At 42.3% G+C, this 19449-nt stretch overlaps 1 long non-coding RNA gene across 1 annotated transcript in view; it reads right to left on the reverse strand.

The window, feature by feature from the left end:
• Nucleotides 1-2627: 2627 nt before the first annotated feature.
• Nucleotides 2628-19449, reverse strand: part of LOC114809990 — a 131975-nt gene continuing 115153 nt past the window's right edge. The window contains exon 3 of the long non-coding RNA XR_003757746.1: nucleotides 2628-2830. This is a non-coding gene — a long non-coding RNA (uncharacterized LOC114809990). The remainder of the gene's footprint in view (nucleotides 2831-19449) is intronic.

Genomic DNA, 19449 nt, shown 5'->3' on the forward strand with positions numbered 1-19449 from the left:
TGAGCTTACTGTGTAGAGAGAAAGACAGACATTAATATGAATAAATAAATAAAAAAATAAATAAATAAATAAATGGCAGATAGGTATATAAATGCTGTGGGGCTGGGAGGAGTTATGAAAAACTGTATCAGGTGACACAGAAGGGAATGGGAGAAGAGGAAAGGAGGGCTTAGTCAGGGAAGACCTCTTGGAGGAGATGGCCTTCAATAAGGCTTTGAAGTGGGGGAGAGATAAATTGTAAGTCCTTGAGAGAGTATAATGGAGTTTGAAGACTAACCTGCCGGTAAAAAGCTCAGTCTAGCAGGGGAGACAGATCCCTGAACAAATTATGGTAGAAGAATGATAGAACATTATTTATTTATATTAATGACTGGCTCCCTTTCTAGATTTCAAGTTCATTATGGGCAGGGAACATGTCTACCCACTGTGTTGTATTATACTCTTTTAAGTGCTTAGCACAGTGCTCTGCACATAGAAAGTGCTCAATAAATTCCATTGATGATGATGATGATGATGAGATATATAGGTAAGTACTATAGAGGTTTATGTGCTTAGATGGAAGGGTTAAAGTGACAAAGTGTGTGGAGATTACTGAGAGAGAGTCTCCTAGAAGAGGTAAAATTTTCAACAGCATTTTGAAGCTGGGGAGAGGTGGGGTCTGTTGGATATAAAAGGAGAAGGAGAAGGCATTTTGGGAAGAGGATATTGTTTAAGCAAAAAATTGATGGAGGGAAAGACAAGCTCAAGACACAGGGAGAAGGTCAACTTGAGAGAAACAAAGCATACAAGCTGGGACCTAGTGGGAGAAGAGAATGGGTAAATAAGAGGGAGAGAGCTGATGGAGATTCTTCAAGGCCCATGGTCAGGAGTGCCTGCTTGATTCATCCAGGTATAGGACAGTATTAGAGGTTGGAAGGAGTGGGGAGGAGAATATAGTAGCAGAAGCAGACACAAGAAGCAGCATGGCCTAGAAGACAGAGCACAGATCTGGGTTCTAATCCCTGCTCTGTCATTTGTTTGCTATATGACCTTGGGCAAGTCACTTAATTTCTCTGGGCCTCAGTTACCTCATCTGTAAAGTGAGGATTAAGACTGTGAGCCCTATGTGGGACAAGGACTGTGTTCAACCTCATTAACTTGTTTCTATCCCAATTCTAAGTAGAGTGCCTGGCACACAGTAAGCACTTTACAAATCCCATTAAAACAATTAATGTAGGATAACGTTTTTGTAAAACAATTTGGGAAACAGAAAGAAGTATGGGCAGGAGGCAGGAAGTCAGCAAGGAGGCTGATGCAGAAGTCAAATTGGGATATGAAAACTTCCTAGACTAGGGTGGTGGCCTTTTGAAGAGAGAGGAAGGAAAACATCCTGAAAATTTTGTCAAGGATGAACCAAGATGATTTAGCAAGAGATTGAATGTGGGGCTTGAAAGATAGTCAAGAATCAAACCTTTCTGGTTTGAAAGGTTTCAAGGATGGTGGTCTTTTCAGTTGTAGTAGGAGAGTCTAAAAGAATGGGACTAGAGTCAAGAAAAGGCTTACGCTGAATAGGTTGAAAGTTGGACCATAAACTCCTTGGGAGCACAGAATGTGTCTATAGACTCTCCCAAGCACTTAATACAGTGCTGTGCAAAGTAAGTGCTCAATAAATATGATTGATTGATTAATTGAGTCTTCCAGGGAAACCAAATGATCTCCCAACTGCAGGGAAGCTTCTGTGCTGCACTAGGTTCTTGGTCTCTGCAATGGGAGATCAGTGTTCGGGTCCTTGGATATCTGTCTATCACTTTCCCAAGGGCATTAAACCAAATGCCTTTTCTTTCCTTCTTCCTTTTTCAGGCACTTTGGCCAACAAGCTGTTCTCAAATAAGAAATGTGCAAATGCACGGCCTACTCCCTGGGGCCAGTGATAAACTACAGTGGGCGGGGGAATGCTGGTAAAATAAAGTTGCTTGAGAATGATCTGATTCTGCCCCTTAATCCCACCCTAAAGAACTGATCTCCCATCAATGTTAAAGGTAAATACACAGAAGAGGCGGCTTGAACCCTAGGGGATAGAACGATGCTTTTTCTGTAGAATACTCCGGAAGCCACACTAGACTTATCCAAGAGAAAAATTTGCTGATTAATTCTCTCAGGTCAGATCTCTTTTGCTGTCCAAGAGCTTCCTAGCCCTGGGAATGTTTGAACTTTCCTGAATAGGCCTAATAACCTTGACTCCTCTAGTCATGTGATGAAAGAGAGGGCATTCCACTCTGGCTTTGATTAGGTAGGTGTACATCTGCGAGTTAGATTTTGGAAATACAAAATCTTGGTTGCTGATCCTGTTCTGTCATCTGGACAGTACAGTGTTAGTGTCAACAATTGCAATAAACAACTCAGTTACGATGAACATAAACATTTCAGAAATCAAGCTTAATATCGTGGTTCAGAAGTTGGACCAAAGCTATGACTAAACTCTTCAGCACTCTAGACCACAGGCTGACTGACTTTGATATATTTCCAGAAAGAAAGTGTATCCAAACCTGCACAATGGGATGAAAGTAAGCCTTCCTGGCCCTGAATGCGGGCGTTTTGATGAATGTCTTTAGTGGCTGGGTAAATGCAGAAGTTGAAGCTAAGGCGTCTTGAGCCCAGCAAAAAAACTGTTTATGGGAAGTGGGAGGCATTCTGTGTGGATCATTGTTATTACAGAGGGGAAGGTCGGGAAGGGAGACATTGTTTATTTGTGCGGTGGCAGCTCATCTGCTTCAGTTCCTCCTTTGGCCACTTTTGCTGGAATGGTTCAGCTGCTGATCCTGCTCTGCACAAGAGCTTTCTCCAGACCAAACTGGAAGAAAGACAACAACAACAACAAACACACACACAAAACGAAAGAAGGTTTTGAGTGCTTTTTGTTTTTTGAATTTGGAGTTGCCTCAGGAAGCTGTCTTGGTAGAAAAGCAATGAGATGATTGGTCACTGCTAGTCAGGGAGGCTTTGGGAGTCTCTAGGGGGAGAGGTAGGTGTGATGTATGTGCTAGACCCTGAACACCACTATGTGATCGTGACTAGAAATTTGGACTTCAACTCTGGGATAAGGATAATTTGATGGGACTTGGAAACTCCCACACCTGGCCTGAACCTAGTGGTTTACTGCTAATACACCGGCCATCTTGATTTTCTGTTTCTTTGAACTGCCTATGAATGAGGAGAAAAACTCTAGCTAGCCGAGGATTTGGGTAAAATGAAAAATTACTGCAGGGTGCTATATCATAATGAGCTGGCGCTAAACGGGCGCCTTACTTCTAACCCTATCCCCATGGCCTTGTCTCAATCAATCATTCATTCAATCAGTAGTATTTATTGAGCACTTACTATATGGAACACTGTACTAAGCACTTGGGGGAGTACAACAGAATTAACAGTCACTTTCCCCTCTCATTGCAAGCTTGCAGCCTAGAGGAAGGCAGACATTAATAAGATGAAATAATTTCTAATATCTAATTTAAAGATATGCACTTAAGGGCTGTGGGGATGGGGTGAATATCAATCAAATGCCCAAGGGTCACAGATCCAGGTGCATAGATGACGCAGAAGGAAGACTGAGCTGGGGAAAAGAGGGCTTAATCAGAGAGAGGGCTCTCAGAGGAGCTGTGACCTTAATAATGCTTGGAATATGGAGAAAGTGGTGGTCTGGCATATATGGAGCTGGAGGGAGTTCCAGACTAAGGGGAGGACATGGGTAAGGGGCCATATTCTCTGAGTTAGGCAATCTATGAGGCAGCACCTGTTGAGTAGGAGATTGCTTTGAAGACTCCAGAGTCTAGCCTTAGATCCACATCAAGTACCGAATCCCCTCCTTAACAGAAGACTATGAGCGCAAAGGAACTGGCTAAGATCCAGTTTCGACAAACTACTCTGACTCCTCCCAAATTGATTGATTGAATGAGCAATTCAACACCCACCCACTCATATATTTATAGCTAGCCATCATATATTCAATTATTCAGCTACTTCATATTTCATCCTACTATATTCATATTACCACTTATTATATCTTTGCTTTTCCTCCTACTCCCAGTATTTAATCTAACAACCAATGACATTTTCTGAGTGCTCATGGTGTGCAGGGAACAGAACTAAACCCTTGGGAGAGTACGATACAACGGAGTTATTACACATGCTTCCACAATACAGCAGAGTCAGTAGAAATGTTCCCTGCCTGTAAGGAGATATCAATATAAATAAATGAATTACATATATGTACATAACTCCCATTGGGTTGAGTGTAGGGTGACTATCAAGTGCTTAAAGAATGAGTACAGAGGTGATGCAAAAGGGAAATAACTTATATCTATCTTCCCCACCGAGAAGACAAAGACTGTGTTTTTTACTTAATAATAATAATAATAATGTTGGTATTTGTTAAGCGCTTACACTGTGCCGAGCACTGTTCTAAGCACTGGGGTAGACACAGGGGAATCAGGTTGTCCCACGTAGGGCTCACAGTCTTAATCTCCATTTTACAGATGAGGTAACTGAGGCACAGAGAAGTTAAGTGACTTGCCCAAAGTCACACAGCTGACAAGTGGCCGAGCCGGGATTCGAACCCATGACCTCTGACTCCAAAGCCCGTTCTCTTTCCACTGAGCCATGCTGCTTCTCTACTAGTGTACTCCCCCAGGAGTCTAGCACAATGCTCTCCATACAGTATCAGTCAATCAGTGGTATTTACTGAGGATTTAGCTGTGTGTGGAGCACTGTACTAAGCATGAGGGAGAATACGGTAGAAAGGCATTCAATAAATACCACCGATTAATTAATTGACTAGTCGATTGACTGATTCCCAGATTCTCTCACAGCTTTATTTCACCCTAGGCAAGGGCCTAGTAAACTTGGGTTTCTGTAGGCTCCAAAAATCTCCAGCTGGTCCAGAGCTATTCATCAAGTACCTGCCTCCCGAAGCCCTACCGTCCTTAACTTGCTCTGTCTTTCCAGCTTACTCTGGAGGGTTTGCCAAGATGAGGAACCTAGTGCTCTTCTCTGACAGTTTCAATTAAATACACTCCTCGACCTCAACCTTTCTGCTGCCTTCAACATGGTGGACCACCCTCTGCTCCTGGAAATGTTTTCTAACCTTGGCTTCACTGGCACTGTCCTCTCCCGGTTTTCCTCTTTTATCTTTGGTCTCTCCTTCTCAATCTCTTTCACAGGCTCCTTCTCTGCCTCTAACTGTGAAAGTCCCGCAGGGCTAGGTTCTGGGTCCCTTTCTAACTACTACACCTACTCTCTTCAAGAACTTATTTGCTTCAACTACCATAAGTTCTTGATGTTCACCCCACTCTCAGTCCCACAGCACTTAAGTACATATCCATAGTTATTTTAATTTCTCTCTACCCTTCTAGACTTTTAACGCCTTAGTAGAGTGTTCTGCACATAGTCGGTGATCAGTTAATACAGTTGATTGATTGATTGATTTCTTAGTTATCTATTCAGTCATCCTTAACTATTATTACAATAATGACAATAATTGTGGTATTTGTTAATCACTAGGTACCAAGAACCGTACTAAGCACTGGGAGTTGGGAGACCTGGGTTCTAATCCCAGCTGGGTGACCTTTAGCAAATGGCAACTTCTCTGTTAATAAGAGAATATTAATAATAATGTCTATTCTCTCTCCCTTTTAGATGATGAGCCCATGTGGGATAGGGACTGTGTCCAATATGATGATTTTATTTCTACCCCAGAGCATAGTACAAAGTAAGCATTTAATAGACTATAGGCTGTAAATTCCCTTGGGGTAGTAATCAAACCTACCAACTCTGTTATCATGTGTTCTCCCAAGTGCTTATTCCAGTGTCCTGCACTCAATAAGTGCTCAATATATCTCACTGACTGATTAAAAAATTTCATCATTATTTTTGGAAGACTAAATTCTACAATTATTACTATTGGAGGTTTGCTACGAGACAACAGGGAGGCAGCCAGATACCCAGGAGGAAGTGTGTTCTATTTCAGGTTTGCTGCACTTGGCCAGTGATGCCTAAAATACATGAATGAAAAGCACAAAGCTTAAGAGACTTCAAATACCTGATTCATTCATTCAGTTGTACTGATTGAGTGCTTACTGTGTGCAGACCACTGTACTAAGTGCTTGGGAAGTACAGTTCAGCAACAGACAATCCCTACCCAGCAATGGGCTGATGTCACATAATGTCACTGGGCACGTGGGGGGAGTGTGAGAGATAGGGTGGCTCCACAGAAATCAGTACCTCTACTGCTCAAATACTCTTCAACTGCATATTCTACTTCCTCCCACCCCAAAACTAAAGTTCAAGAAAAACCAGACAGCCCCAGTCCAACTTCTTAATAAAAATGAATAATGGTAGCTTAGATCAGCCCTTACTATAGGCTGAGCACTGTATGAATTATCCATTCCATCAATCGTACTTACTGAGCACTTTCTGTGTGCAGAGAACTCTACTAAGCACTTGGGAGAGTATACTATAGCAAAAAAAAAGACACATTCCCTGCCCACAATGAGCTTACAGGCTAGAGGGTGCTTGAGAAGGTACAAGATCAGCACACAGTCCCCATGCCCCATGGGGCTTCCAGTCTAAGTGGGAAGAACATGTATTGAATCACTATTTTACTGATGAGGAAACCAACGCACAGAGAAGTAAAGTGACCTGCCCCAGGTCAAAAAGCAGACAAGTGGCAAAACTTGAATTAGAACCCTAGTCTAATTAGAACCCAGGTCTTCTGATCTCTCGGCCTGGGCTCTTTCCACTTGGCCACGTTACTGAGGTGGTAGTCCCATGCAACAGCACCTTGGTGTCTGAGCAATTCTCATCCTGACTGGCAAGAGTCTGGCAAAGGCTCAAACCTGTCAGAGAGAAAATTCTCCCTAAAAGAATCCGGTACCATAGTATGTGATCTTACACAAAAATTCCTGGCACATTCAATGATGTGGCTATCAGTAAAGCTATCTCAAGAAAAGATGAAATGTCCCAGGATTGGTTGGGCCCAAAGACAGATATTTTGGAAAGAGCTTCCATCCTTCCCAATAAGGAAGCAGTTTACCATTGTGCATGGAATCCTCTGGGATATCCACTGAAGCCAACAGGTCAAGCCAGAAATTCTTAATACTTCCCAGCCAATTGAAAGGGGAGGGGCAGGAGTCTAGGTTTGGCCACTCAAAGAAAAGAAAACAAGAAGGAAAGATTAACATAAGAACGTCAAACGCACTTACTTGTTTCTCCCAATTTGGCAGCAATTGTTGGCAATGCTATCCAGTAACAATTTGCAATTTCATAGCAAAAATCTCTTACCAACCATAAAATTCTAGAAGCTCTGTATAAGCCCCAGTTCTTTGTTTTCCCCATGATCTTGTGGCTATGAAATAAGCCGAGGATTTTATCATCATTCATGGGAAAGAGGTTTTAGGCAAAGTAAACCAAAAGCAGGAGATGTTTTCTTTCTACAGCTTCCAGTGTCTACTAATAGATCGTTTGTATTGGTATATCAGTAGAGAGAAGCTGAAAACTGTGCTTATTGCAAGTTAGTTATTTTAAGGTGTTGTCATTCATGAGACATGTGAAATGGACAGCATTATGCAGGGGACGGCTAATGGTCGAGAACATTGGGTTTCAGGGGCCTCGTTCAAGAAAACAGCAGCCTGCATCAGTCAGCCTGCATCCGTTGCTGAGCGCCAGTATTATTCATTGGTCGATTCATAAAATAGAGGTGTTCTCACAAAGGTAGAAAACTATTTAAAAGAATTCCTTTGGCAAAAAAATCCCCATGAACGAGTGTTGATGAATGAGTGTCACATTTTCTGCTCACGAAATGGATCAGAAATGGTGCACTAACTTTCTTGCCTTTCCACTGAGTTGACCCCAGATTTGATTCCACTGGATGAAATGGATTTGAAGACATCAAGATCAAGCTTCTACTCACAGGGTTGGCGAGACCAGGCAACCGATAGTCCTCTTACTCCACAGATAGGACTGAAAAAAATCAATCCATCCACCCTTCCTGACTCAGTCAGTCAATCGTATTTATTGAGCGCTTATTGTGTGTAGAGCACTGTACTAAGCACTGGGGAGAGTACAATATAACAGACACATTCCCTGCCCACAAAGAGCTTACAGTCTAGATGGGGAGACAGACATATATGTAATATATAATTAGATTATATAATATATAATAACATAAACTACAGATACATTCGTAAGTGCTGTGAGGCAGTCTTACTGTGAATCTGATCCTGATCCGAGACCTCTTACCAATATTTATTCATTTATTATTTGTTTATATATTTATTGTTTCCCACCAAAGAAACACAGAAGATTATTCTTGAACCACACCTTATTCCACCAAAGCAAATCCCTAGAATTAACAGGCTAAACAAGAGTAAGGAGAAAGTCCAACTCCTTCTACCTTTGGCCTGGATATATTCTGGGATTGGGCCAAGCCTGATGGAGAGATTAAAACCCATATCCCAGAAGTGTTCATCCAGCAAGCTTGTCAGGAGAATTCTAGCAGTCCCCTGGCTCTCAGCCCCAAACAGAATTAGGAAGGGAGCTGCTTGTAGCCTGCAATGCAGCAACGGCTTAACTCGGGAGGCAAAATTTCAAAGCAACATCCCATCAGATTGGACGACACCTGGATTCTCTTTGAGTGCTACTGCCCCAGGATGCTTTGTTTAGAAGAAAAACCCACACAAATGGGAACTGTGGGATATTACTTTTTCTGGGAGAAGAGTAAGGCTACAGCCTGTGGTCAATTGTGAAGGAATGTGGCAGACCTAAAAAACAAATATAATCCTTAAACACACATGCACACATACACATGCACACACACACAAACCCACATTCTCCATCCTCAAATTGCTGTGCCTGCCTTAGAGCAAAACCACCATTATGAAACAGCCAAACAGGCATGTAAAATCTATGGACAATTTTTTTTTTAAAACTTGATGCTGGACCAGCCCGCCCTTTTTTCACATGAGTGTGAGCCCAGAATTTAAAGTAAAAAAAAAAAACCCCAGAAAATCTATCATGCCATAGAAATGTGATTAAGCCTGTCTTTAGTCTCCTGGATTCTTAGAATTGAGGGGTCAAACTTAATTTCTCAGCCCAAAAGCATACGTTCATTCCATGGGTGTCTTAGTGGTTTCATAATGGTTTACTGATCATTTCATTAACCATGTAGGAGGCAAGAAAGAGGAAGACCAGGCTAAGTATAGTGCGAAAGCTTGTCAAATGGGCTGCCAGGAGCAGATATCAAGTAGAACAAAGACACCACAATTGCACTCCCACAACTAGACTCACCTGGATTTGCAAAGCCAGAGCTTTGACCGAGCCTGTCTCACATCTATGTCCCCATATCCCAAGTCTATGTCCCGAACCTACTAATGCCCCTCATCCCAGGTTTATGGCCCATGTCTATGTTCCACATCTACATTCCACTTCATCAAAGTACCTGTACCCCTTGTCAGTGTCCCACGTCTATCTAACACTCCACCACAGCAAAAAATGGGTATTTTGCAAGTGAAGCAGTCTGCCAGGCAACCATCAAGACTGTAAATTCACTGTGGGCAGGGAATGTGGTCTTAATAGTAATAATAATCATGGTATCTGTTAAGTGAGTACTATGTGCCAGGCACCTCACTAAGCGCTGAGGTTGATACAAGCAAATTGTGTTGGACACAGTGCCGTGTCCCATGTGGGGCTCGCAGTCTCAATTCCAATTTTTCAGAAGAGGTAAATGAGGCACAGAGAAGTGAAATGACTTGGCCAAGGACACACTGCAGACAAATGGTGGGATTTATTGAGTGCTTATTGTGTAAAGTGCACTGTACTAAGTACTGGGGAGAGTACACTATAACAGAGTATGTAGACACAAGCCCACAGCGAGCTTGCAGTCTAGAGGACGAGTCTTACAAATCACATTTAAATGCAAATCATATTGCAGAAAGAGCACTACTAGTAACTAACAAACCAATCGATCAATCAATGATATTTATTGAGCGCTTACTGTGTGTAGAGCACTGTACTAAGCACTTGGGAGAACACAAGATGCATTCTTTGCCCACAAACCATGATTCTAGGCATCTACCATATGCAGAACATGGTAATGGGTGTCTCCTACATGTCCAGTACTAAGTACTTATTGCATACGGAGCATTGTAGTGAATATCTACCTTGTGCAGAGCACTGGCCTGGACTCCTATTGTGTATAGAGCACTTTAGGGGATATCTACTATGTGAATAACACTGCATTTGATGTCTACTATGTGTAGAGAGCTGTACTGAGCACCTGCTGTTTGCTGTTCGCAGAGCATTGTTTTATTCCAGTTAAATGGCAGGGAAAATCTGGTTTTCCCAGGTCCATTCTTCCTATGTTGTTTCACATCTTTCCCTTATTTCCACTTTACTACTAATAATAATTATTATAATTGTATTTGCTAAGCGCTTGGTTTGTACCAAGCCCTGCACTAAGCACTGGGGTAGTTCCTGTCCCACAAAGGACTTCCAGTCAATGAGACAGGGAGAACAGGCATTTAATCCCCATTTTACAAATGAGGAGACTGAGGCACAGAGAAGTTAAGTGACTTACTCAAGGTTACCCAACTCTCCTGACCCCCGTCATGTGCTCTTTCCACTAGACAGAGAAGCAGAGTGGCATAGTGGAAAGAGCCCAGGCTTGGGAGTCGAAGGTCATGGGTTCTAATACCGGCTCCGCTACTTATCACCTATGTGACTTTGGGCAAGTCACAACTTCTCTATGCCTCAGTTACCTCATCTGTAAAATGGAGATTAAGAATGTGAGCCCCATGTGGGACAACCTTGTATCTATCCTAGCATTTAGAACAGTGCAAGACACATAGTAAGCGCTTAACAAATACCATCATCATCATCATCACCACTCTGCTTTTTAATACATATATTTGATTAAATCAATGAAGTATACAAGGCCATCTCTAAAAATAGTCTAACTTTTCAATTCATAAACTTACCCATATAATCTTAATACACTCTCTTATGCTTGGATTAGAGAGTGTGCAACATAGCAGTATGATAATCAGAACTACATTATCTATATGCATCTACACCCACTCAGAGAAGTCATTTGCACCTGTAGCTTCAACTAATAATAATAATAATGTTGGTATTTGTTAAGCGCTTCCTATGTGCCAAGCACTGTGCTAAGCCCTGGGGTAGATACAAGGTCATCAGGCTGTCCCATGTAGGGCTCACAGTCTTCATCCCCATTTTACAGATGTGGTAACTGAGGCACAGAGAAGTTAAGTGACTTGCTCCAGGTCACACAGTTGACAAGCGGCAGAGCCAGGATTAGAACCCATGACTTCTGACTCCCAAGCCCGGGGTCTTTCCACTGAGCCACAGTGCCACTACCACCTCAATGGAAATGATTCCCAAATCTACATCTCCAGCCCTGATCTCTTTCCTTTGCAGTCTTGTATTTCCTCCTGCCTTCAGGACATCTCTACTTGGAATTCCCGCTGACACCTAAAAACTTAACATTTCCAAAAGAGAACTCCTTAAATTCCCACCCACACCTCTGTCCTCCCCCTGACTTTCCCTTCACTGTAGATGGCACCACCACTGTCCCGACTCACAAGTCCATAAACCTGGAATTATCCTCTCATTCATCTCTATTTTTCAATCCCCATAGTCAATCTGTCACCAAATCCTGTCAGTTCCACTTTCACAATATAATTAAAATCCACCTTTTCCTCTCCATTAAAACTGCCACCAACTTCATCCAAGCATTTATCTTATCCCTCCTTGATGACTGCATCCGCCATCTTGCTTACCTCCCTGCCTCCTGTCTCTCTCCACTTTAATCCACACTTCATTCTACTGCCCAGATCAAAACAACCACAAAAGTGTTCGGCCCACGTTTCCCCACTCTACAAGTACCTCCATTGATTGCCCAACTATCTCTCCATCAAACAGAAATTCCCTTTTGTTTTTAATTGCATTGGCTGAGAACTATGTGCCAGGCACTGTACTAAGCACTGAGGTATATCAAATATAATAAGGTTGGACACAATCCATGTCTATCAGTCAGTGGTATTTACTGAGCACTTACTATGTGCACAGCACTGTTCTAAGCACTTGAGAGAGTACAGTACAACAGAATTAGCGGACATATTCCCCGCCAGTAATGAGTTTACATTCTAGAGGGGGAGACAGACATTAATATGAATAAGTAAATTGTAATAAATAATTTAAAGATATGTACATAAAAGCATTGGGGCTTACAGTCTGAATCCTGCTAGAGAAGCACCGTGGCTCAGTGAAAAGAGCACAGGATTGGGAGTCACAGGTCATGGGTTCTAAACCCAGCTCCGCCACTTGTCTGCTGTGTGACCTTAGGCAAGTCACTTTACTTCTCTGTGCCTTAATTACCTCATCTATAAAAATGGGGATTAAAAAAATGTGAGCCTCAGGTGGGACAATCTGATTACCCTATATCTACCTCAGTGCTTAGAACAGTGCTCTGCATATAGTAAGTGCTTAAATACCATTATTATTATTGTTAATAATAATAATAATAATCCCCATTTCATAGATGGGGCAACTGAGGCACAAAGAAATCAAGTGCTTTGCCCAAGGTTACACAGCAGACAAGGGGAGGAGCAGGAATTAGAACCCAGGTCCCCTGACTCTAAGGCCCATGTTACTTCCACTAGACCACACTGCCTCTCTACTCCCTAAGCACTCAATCACCTTGATCCCTCCTACCTTACTTCCCTGATTTCCTACTACAACCCAGCCTATATGCTTTGCTCTTCTAATGACAACCTATTCACAATACCTCATCTCATCTACCTCACTGTCGACCACTCGCCCATATCCTGCCTCTGGCCTGGAATATCCTTCCTCTTCATGTCTGACAGATGATCACACTCTTCACCTTCAAAAGTCTTATTAAAAGCACATCTTCACTCAGAGGCCTTCTCCAAGTCCTCATTTCCACTTCTCAAACTCCCTTCTAAGACACTCTTGCGCTTGGATTTGAATCTTGTATTCACCCCATCCTCAGTCCCATAGCACTTATGGAAATATCCATAATTTGTTTCAATGTCTGTTTCCCCATTTAGACTGTAAGCTCACTGTGAGCAGGGAACGTGTCAACTCTGGTATACTGTACCATACAAGTGCTTAGTATGCTGTTCTGCACACAGTAAGTGCTCAATAAAGACGACTGATTGAACTAAGGGTAAAGACAATAAACGGAAGATTCATACATAGAGAATTCAAATCACACACACGTTTGTCTGTGGATATAGGCATTATCACTCATGCCCATGACCAGACATCTGATTTCTTATTTAATTCCAAAAATACTCATTCCAGTGATTGGATTGAGGTAAAATCCACATCGACAACTATAGTTAAAGGGTAGGAGAGGAAATAAAAGGCTTCCAAATTGTAAAGGAGCTTTGCAACATTACCATCAACAAAGGCTCACTCCATATTACCATATGGAAAGTTTTCTTCCATGCGAATTAGATTTTACCATCCCCTGCTCTTTGCTACATAAATACCAGGTTTATACTGCTCAAAACCTCAATCACTTTTTCCTACATTAATGGCTGTGGAAACATAGCATGTATTTTCCTTGTTTGGCTCTTCTGTGGCCATTCTTTCCCCGAAGAAAGAGGATATTGAGGTCTGCATATGTGTGCTGAACGAAGAAACATGAGGATCAAGGAGTTGACCAAAAAGCCCTTCAGTGGACTTGACAATTATATTTACAATGGAACTGAAAAAATAAAATATTTTCTTCACACGGCATTTCACAGTTCAAGTTTATAGTTGCCAACTTGAATTTGGCCAGGATGTGTCTGGGAGATGGTTTTAGTCACAACAAATCATCATTAGAAACCACCAAACCAACTGAGTTGGTTAAAATTTGATTGGGATGACATACCCAATAGAGGTCCCATCAGAGAAGGGCCTCGGCCCTGTGTCACAGACCCTTTATAGCAGGACTCATTGTAAGCTCCCTGTGGGGAGGGAACATGTCTACCAACTCCATCGTATTGTACTCTCCCTAGTGCATAGTACAGTGCTTTGCACACAGTATGCTCTCAATAAATTCCATAGATGATGATGATGCTCTGCACCCAGTAAGCACTCAAAAAAACTGTTGATCAATTGATTGTTACATTGTTCTCTCTCAAGTACAATGCTCTGAGCACAGTAAACACTCAATACATATAATTGACCGATAAAAACTTTACCCTTCCTCCTCAGGGATTACCTGAAATGCAAAGAACAGGCACCCCAGACCACAGAAGCCCTGAAGATCAAAGAGGCCAGACTAAATTCTGTGGGAGTAATAACTGAAGGACAAACAGGCCCTGATTAGCTTCAGCAACAGAGCACAACAACTGGAATTCACCCAGCAGTCACCTGTGGAGCCTTTCCAGCCTAGTGTAGAGAGCGTGGGCCTGGGGTTCTAATCCCAGCTCCCCCCCTCTCTCCCTGCCCCCACTCTGAGCAACACTGGGCAAATTATTGGGCAAATTACTACACTTCTCTCTGCCTCATTTACCTCTTCTATAAAATGGGGTTTAAGACTGTGAGGCCCACATGGGACAGGGGGTGTGTCCAATCTGATTTGCTTGTATCTATCCCAGCTTTAAGTATGGTGCCTGGAACATAGTAAGCACCCATCAAATACCACAGTTATTGTTATGAATAAGCACCAGACACACTACATCACAGTAGAAAGAGCCGAGGTCTGGGAATCTGAGGACTTGGATTCTAACTCCAGTTCTGCCACTTGCCTACTGTGAGACCTTGGGCAAATCACTTAACTTCTCCCTACAGCACTTATGTACATATCCATCATTTATTTATTTATATTGTCCGCCTTCTCCTCTAGACTGTGAGTTCATTGTGGGCAGGGAATGTGGCTACCATCTCTATTATAGTCTACTCTCTCAAGCACTTAGCACAGTGCTCTGCACTCAATAAGCCCTCAGTAAATTTGATTGATTGATTGATTCTATGTGCCCCACTTTCCTCATTTGTAAACTGGGGATTAAAAATTTATCTCCCTCATACTTAGACTGTGAGCTCCATATGTGACATGTATTTCCCTCGGTGCTTGGCACATAATAAGAGTATTATTATTATTCTTGAAACATCAGTAGATATCATCCAGGGTAAGCCAGAGAACATTGATGATGCTTCTCCTCAACGTTTTAACAAAGGTAATTCAAACCCACTGAAATGGAAGAGACAGTAGAGCAACACAAATCAGATTGACTGAAGCTTTCCTAGCCCATTCTGAGATTCAGTAAGCCCAATTCTAAAGATAAAACAAGCAGCGTTAGAAAGAGTCACTGCCTCTCCACCAAGGAAGCCATTTAAAGTTTCAAGTAGCCCACTAGCCCGCATTTATTGACCCACATCCTTAAGGATGGAAAGACTTTATTCACATCCAGAACACTGCAAAATAAACATTTGTCACCACTAGGATTAAGTTCAACATATTCCTTTGCACTGGTCATCTGAGGATGTGGTCAAATAAAAAGATCCAAAACATGTGGTTAATGATGTATAAAAACAGTAGCAATTATTAAATCTAATGACTTCAATTTTTCTACTGCTTAAATTTATTCCCTGGAAAGAAGGGTAGAGACTTTTAGTGTTTTGCCCATTTAGCTGGATTCTACCTCATCGATGTAAAAAAATCTAAAATTTTTATTGTTACATCCACTGAGCAGTGAAGGGGTTTAAAGAAAAATTTTGAAATCTGTTTTTGAATCCATCCTGTTTCTGACATGTTGCCTGAGGGCAATTTGCTTAGGCAAGCAGTGTGGTCTAATGAATAGAGCACAAGCCTGGGAGACAGAAGGTCCTGGGTTCTAATTTTGGCTCTGCCACTTGTGACCTAAGCTGTGTGACCTTAGCTAAGTCACTTAACTTGTCTGTGCCTCAGTTACCTCATCTGTAAAATGGGGATTATGACTGTGAGCCCTGTGTGGGACAGGGACCATGTCCAGCCCGATTACCTTGCTCCAACCTCAGCGCTTAGAACACTGCTTGGCTCATTGTATGCACTTAACAAATATCGCAATTATTATTATATGTGAGATTGTCAATATTTTCCATTGCCCCCAGTAGCATTGTCCTGGATTATGGGTGGTGAGAACGTTGGGTGTTTCTCTGCTCTGGCTTCTCAAATGTTCTCTTACGCCTCATCCTTGTGGATGCTTCTGAGGCCAACGTCCACCAAGGTTTTCCATGTCTTCCCTCTGCACTCATTCACTCCATCCACCTCTGACCCCTCCCCACCCTCATAATCATCTTAATTGTAGTATCTGTCAAGCACCAAATTAACCTGATAACACCTGATTAAACCTAATTTTCCAAGTTCATTTGGGAAATGCAGACAGTTTTTCTCATAAATTTTTCACAGTCAAAATGGATTTAAAATTGAATTTACACATACATAAGAGATACTGCACATAGTAGGGGTTCAACAAAATTCATTTTTGAAACTTGATATACTTTTCTCATAACTTTTTCATGACCAAAATGGACTTAATGTACACAGCACACAATAAGTACTGCACACATTAGGTGCTCAGTAAATATCATCGTTGAGTTGTTTGATAGTTTAGAATATCTGGGTTTCTAAGTTATCAAAATGGGATGCTCATCATTTTTAAATACAGCATAAATGTTTCACAGCTAATCAAAACATCAATCAGATCTGTTGAGTGCTTACTGTTGTAGGCCACTGTTCTAAGCAGTTGTGAGAGTATAATATAAAAGTGGTAGACATGATCCCTGCCTACAGGGAGTTTACAGTCTGGGTGGGAGACAGACATTTTTTAAAAAATGAATAAATTATACATGTGTTGTGGGGCTGAGGGTAGGATAAATAAAGAGTACAAATCCAAATGCAAGGAGACACAGAAGAGAGGGGGAGTAGGGGAAATGAGGGATTAGTCGGGGAAGGCCTCTTGGAGGTGATCTGATTTTAATAAGACTTTGAATGTGGGGAAGTGAGCTTCTGTAAGATGTATTCATTCATTCAATAGTATTTATTAAGTGCTTACTATGTGTAGAGAACTGTACTAAGCATTTGGGAAAGTTCAGTACAACAATAAAAGGTGGCATTCCTTGCACACAGCCAGCTCACAGTCTGGGGGGGTGGGGGGTGGAGGGGAGGGAGACAGACATCAGTACAAATCAATAAAATGGCAGATACATACATAAGCGCTGTGGAGCTGGGGTGGGGGGAAAGAGTAAAGGGAGCAAGTCAGGGTAATGCAGAAGGGAATGGGAGTTGAGGAAAACTGGAGCTTAGTCTGGAAGAAGATATGATTTCAATAAGCCTTTGAAGGGGAAGAGAGTAGTTGTCTGTCCAATATAAAGTGGGAGGGAGTTTCAGGACAAAGCAGGATGTGGTTGAGAGGTTGGCAATTAGATGAGATCGAGGTACAGTGAGTAGATTGGTGTTAGAGGAGCGAAGTGAGCGTACAGAGTTGTAGTAGGAAATCAGCAAGGTAAGGTATGTGGAGGGGGCGGGGAGAGGGGACAGGATAAGGTGATTGAGTTCTTTAAATCCTATGGTGAAGAGTTTATGTTTGATGCAGGCAACCACTGGAGGTTCTCGTAGAATGAGAAGACATGGATTTTTTGTTCTGATTTGGGTCTAATACCCTTGTGAAACTGGCTCTATAGTCAGTTTTTGAGGATTTCTAAGTCAGTGTCATCAGTCCTCTCCCTGCAATTCACTGCCCTCATTTTAAAAACAGGTTTTAATATTAATTGTGGACTGGCTGTGGAATATCGTACCACAAATAAAGTAGGGTTTCCATGCCATGGCAGGGAATGCTTCACGATAATACAGCTGCTGTGTAAGAGCTAAGAATGTCTTTTCCAATCCACTCTCCATCACCAAAGAGAGAGAACATAATACTGTCTAATCCAAGCCATGCAAGTATCTGTCTATGTTCCTACTCCTCCAGGAAGTACTTCCGATGCAACAAGGCCTGAGCATCATCCAAAATATTAAAGTGAGTCATTCAAGAGTTGGTCTCTATGGATAATTGCTGCCTAGAGGCACATATCTAAGAAGACTAGGAAAGGATTATAAACTGCTTTGTCCAGATGGCCAGGCACTACAATTGATGACCTGAAGGAATGTAGCTATGCCCCAAACATGAAGCTAAATAGTATCACAGACTCCTGTTACTTAGGCAGCACATTGGCTTGAATTCATTCATTCAATCATATTTATTGAGCACTTACTGTGTGCAGAGTACTGCACTAAGATGTTGGGAGAGTAAGAAACAAGAGTAAATGGCCACATTCCCTGCCCCCAGTCTAGAGTGAGGGAGACAGACATCAAGACAAATAAATAAATTACAAATATGTATATAAGTGCAGTAGGACTGGGAAGAGGGGAAGAAGAAGGGAGCAAGTCAATGTGAACCAGAAGGGAGTGGAAGAAGTGAAAAGGGGGTGCTGAGTCTGGGAAGGCCTCTTGGAGGAGATGTGCCTGTGGTAAGGCTTTAAAAGCTTTAAAGAGAGTCATTGTCTGTTGGATTTGAAGAGGGAGGGCGTTCCAGACCAGAGGCAGGACATGAGCCAGGAGATGGTGGTGAGACAGGAGACACTGAGGCATAGTGAGAAGGTTTGCACTAGAGGAGCAAAGTGTGCAGGCTGGGTTGTAGAAGGAGAGTAGGGAGTTGAGGTAGGAGGGGGTGAGGAGACGGAATGCTTTAAAGCCAATGTTGAGGAGTATTTGTTTGATGCGGAGTTAGATGGGCAACCAGTGGAGTTTTTTGAGGAGAGGGTGTCATGCCAGAGAAGCAGCATGCTTCAGGGGAAAGAGCATGGGCTTGGGAGTCAGAGGTCGTGGATTCTAATCCCAGCTCCACCGCTTGTCAGCTGTGTGATTCTGGGCAAGTCACAATTTCTCTGTGCCTCAGTTACTTCATCTGTAAAATGGGGATTAAGACTGTAAGCCCCACGTGGGTCAAGCTGATCACGTTGTATCCTCCCCAGTGCTTAGAACAGTGCTTTGCACATAGTAAGCGTTTAACAAATGCCATCATCTTTATTATTATTATTATGTCCTGAACGTTTTTTGTAGATGATGCTGGCAGCAGAGTGGTCCTGGCAAATGATCCTGGCAGCAGACAGAAGTATGGACTGAAGTGGGGAGAGACAGGTGGCCAGGAGGTCAGCAAGGACACCACATGCGACTCCTTGAACAGTTTCCTCAGCGTCACTTGTGGGTTACAGTCAACATCAAATGGCAAAACAGGATCACAAACAATAAAGACATTTGTGGGTTACAGTCAACATCAAATGGCAAAACAGGATCACACAATAAAGTCCTAACAAAAAGTCCAACTCCCACTGTCAAAACAGCATGAGGAAGCGGCATGGCCT

The sequence above is a fragment of the Ornithorhynchus anatinus genome, chromosome 3 (genome assembly GCF_004115215.2).
Source record: "Ornithorhynchus anatinus isolate Pmale09 chromosome 3, mOrnAna1.pri.v4, whole genome shotgun sequence".
Taxonomy (NCBI): domain Eukaryota; kingdom Metazoa; phylum Chordata; class Mammalia; order Monotremata; family Ornithorhynchidae; genus Ornithorhynchus; species Ornithorhynchus anatinus.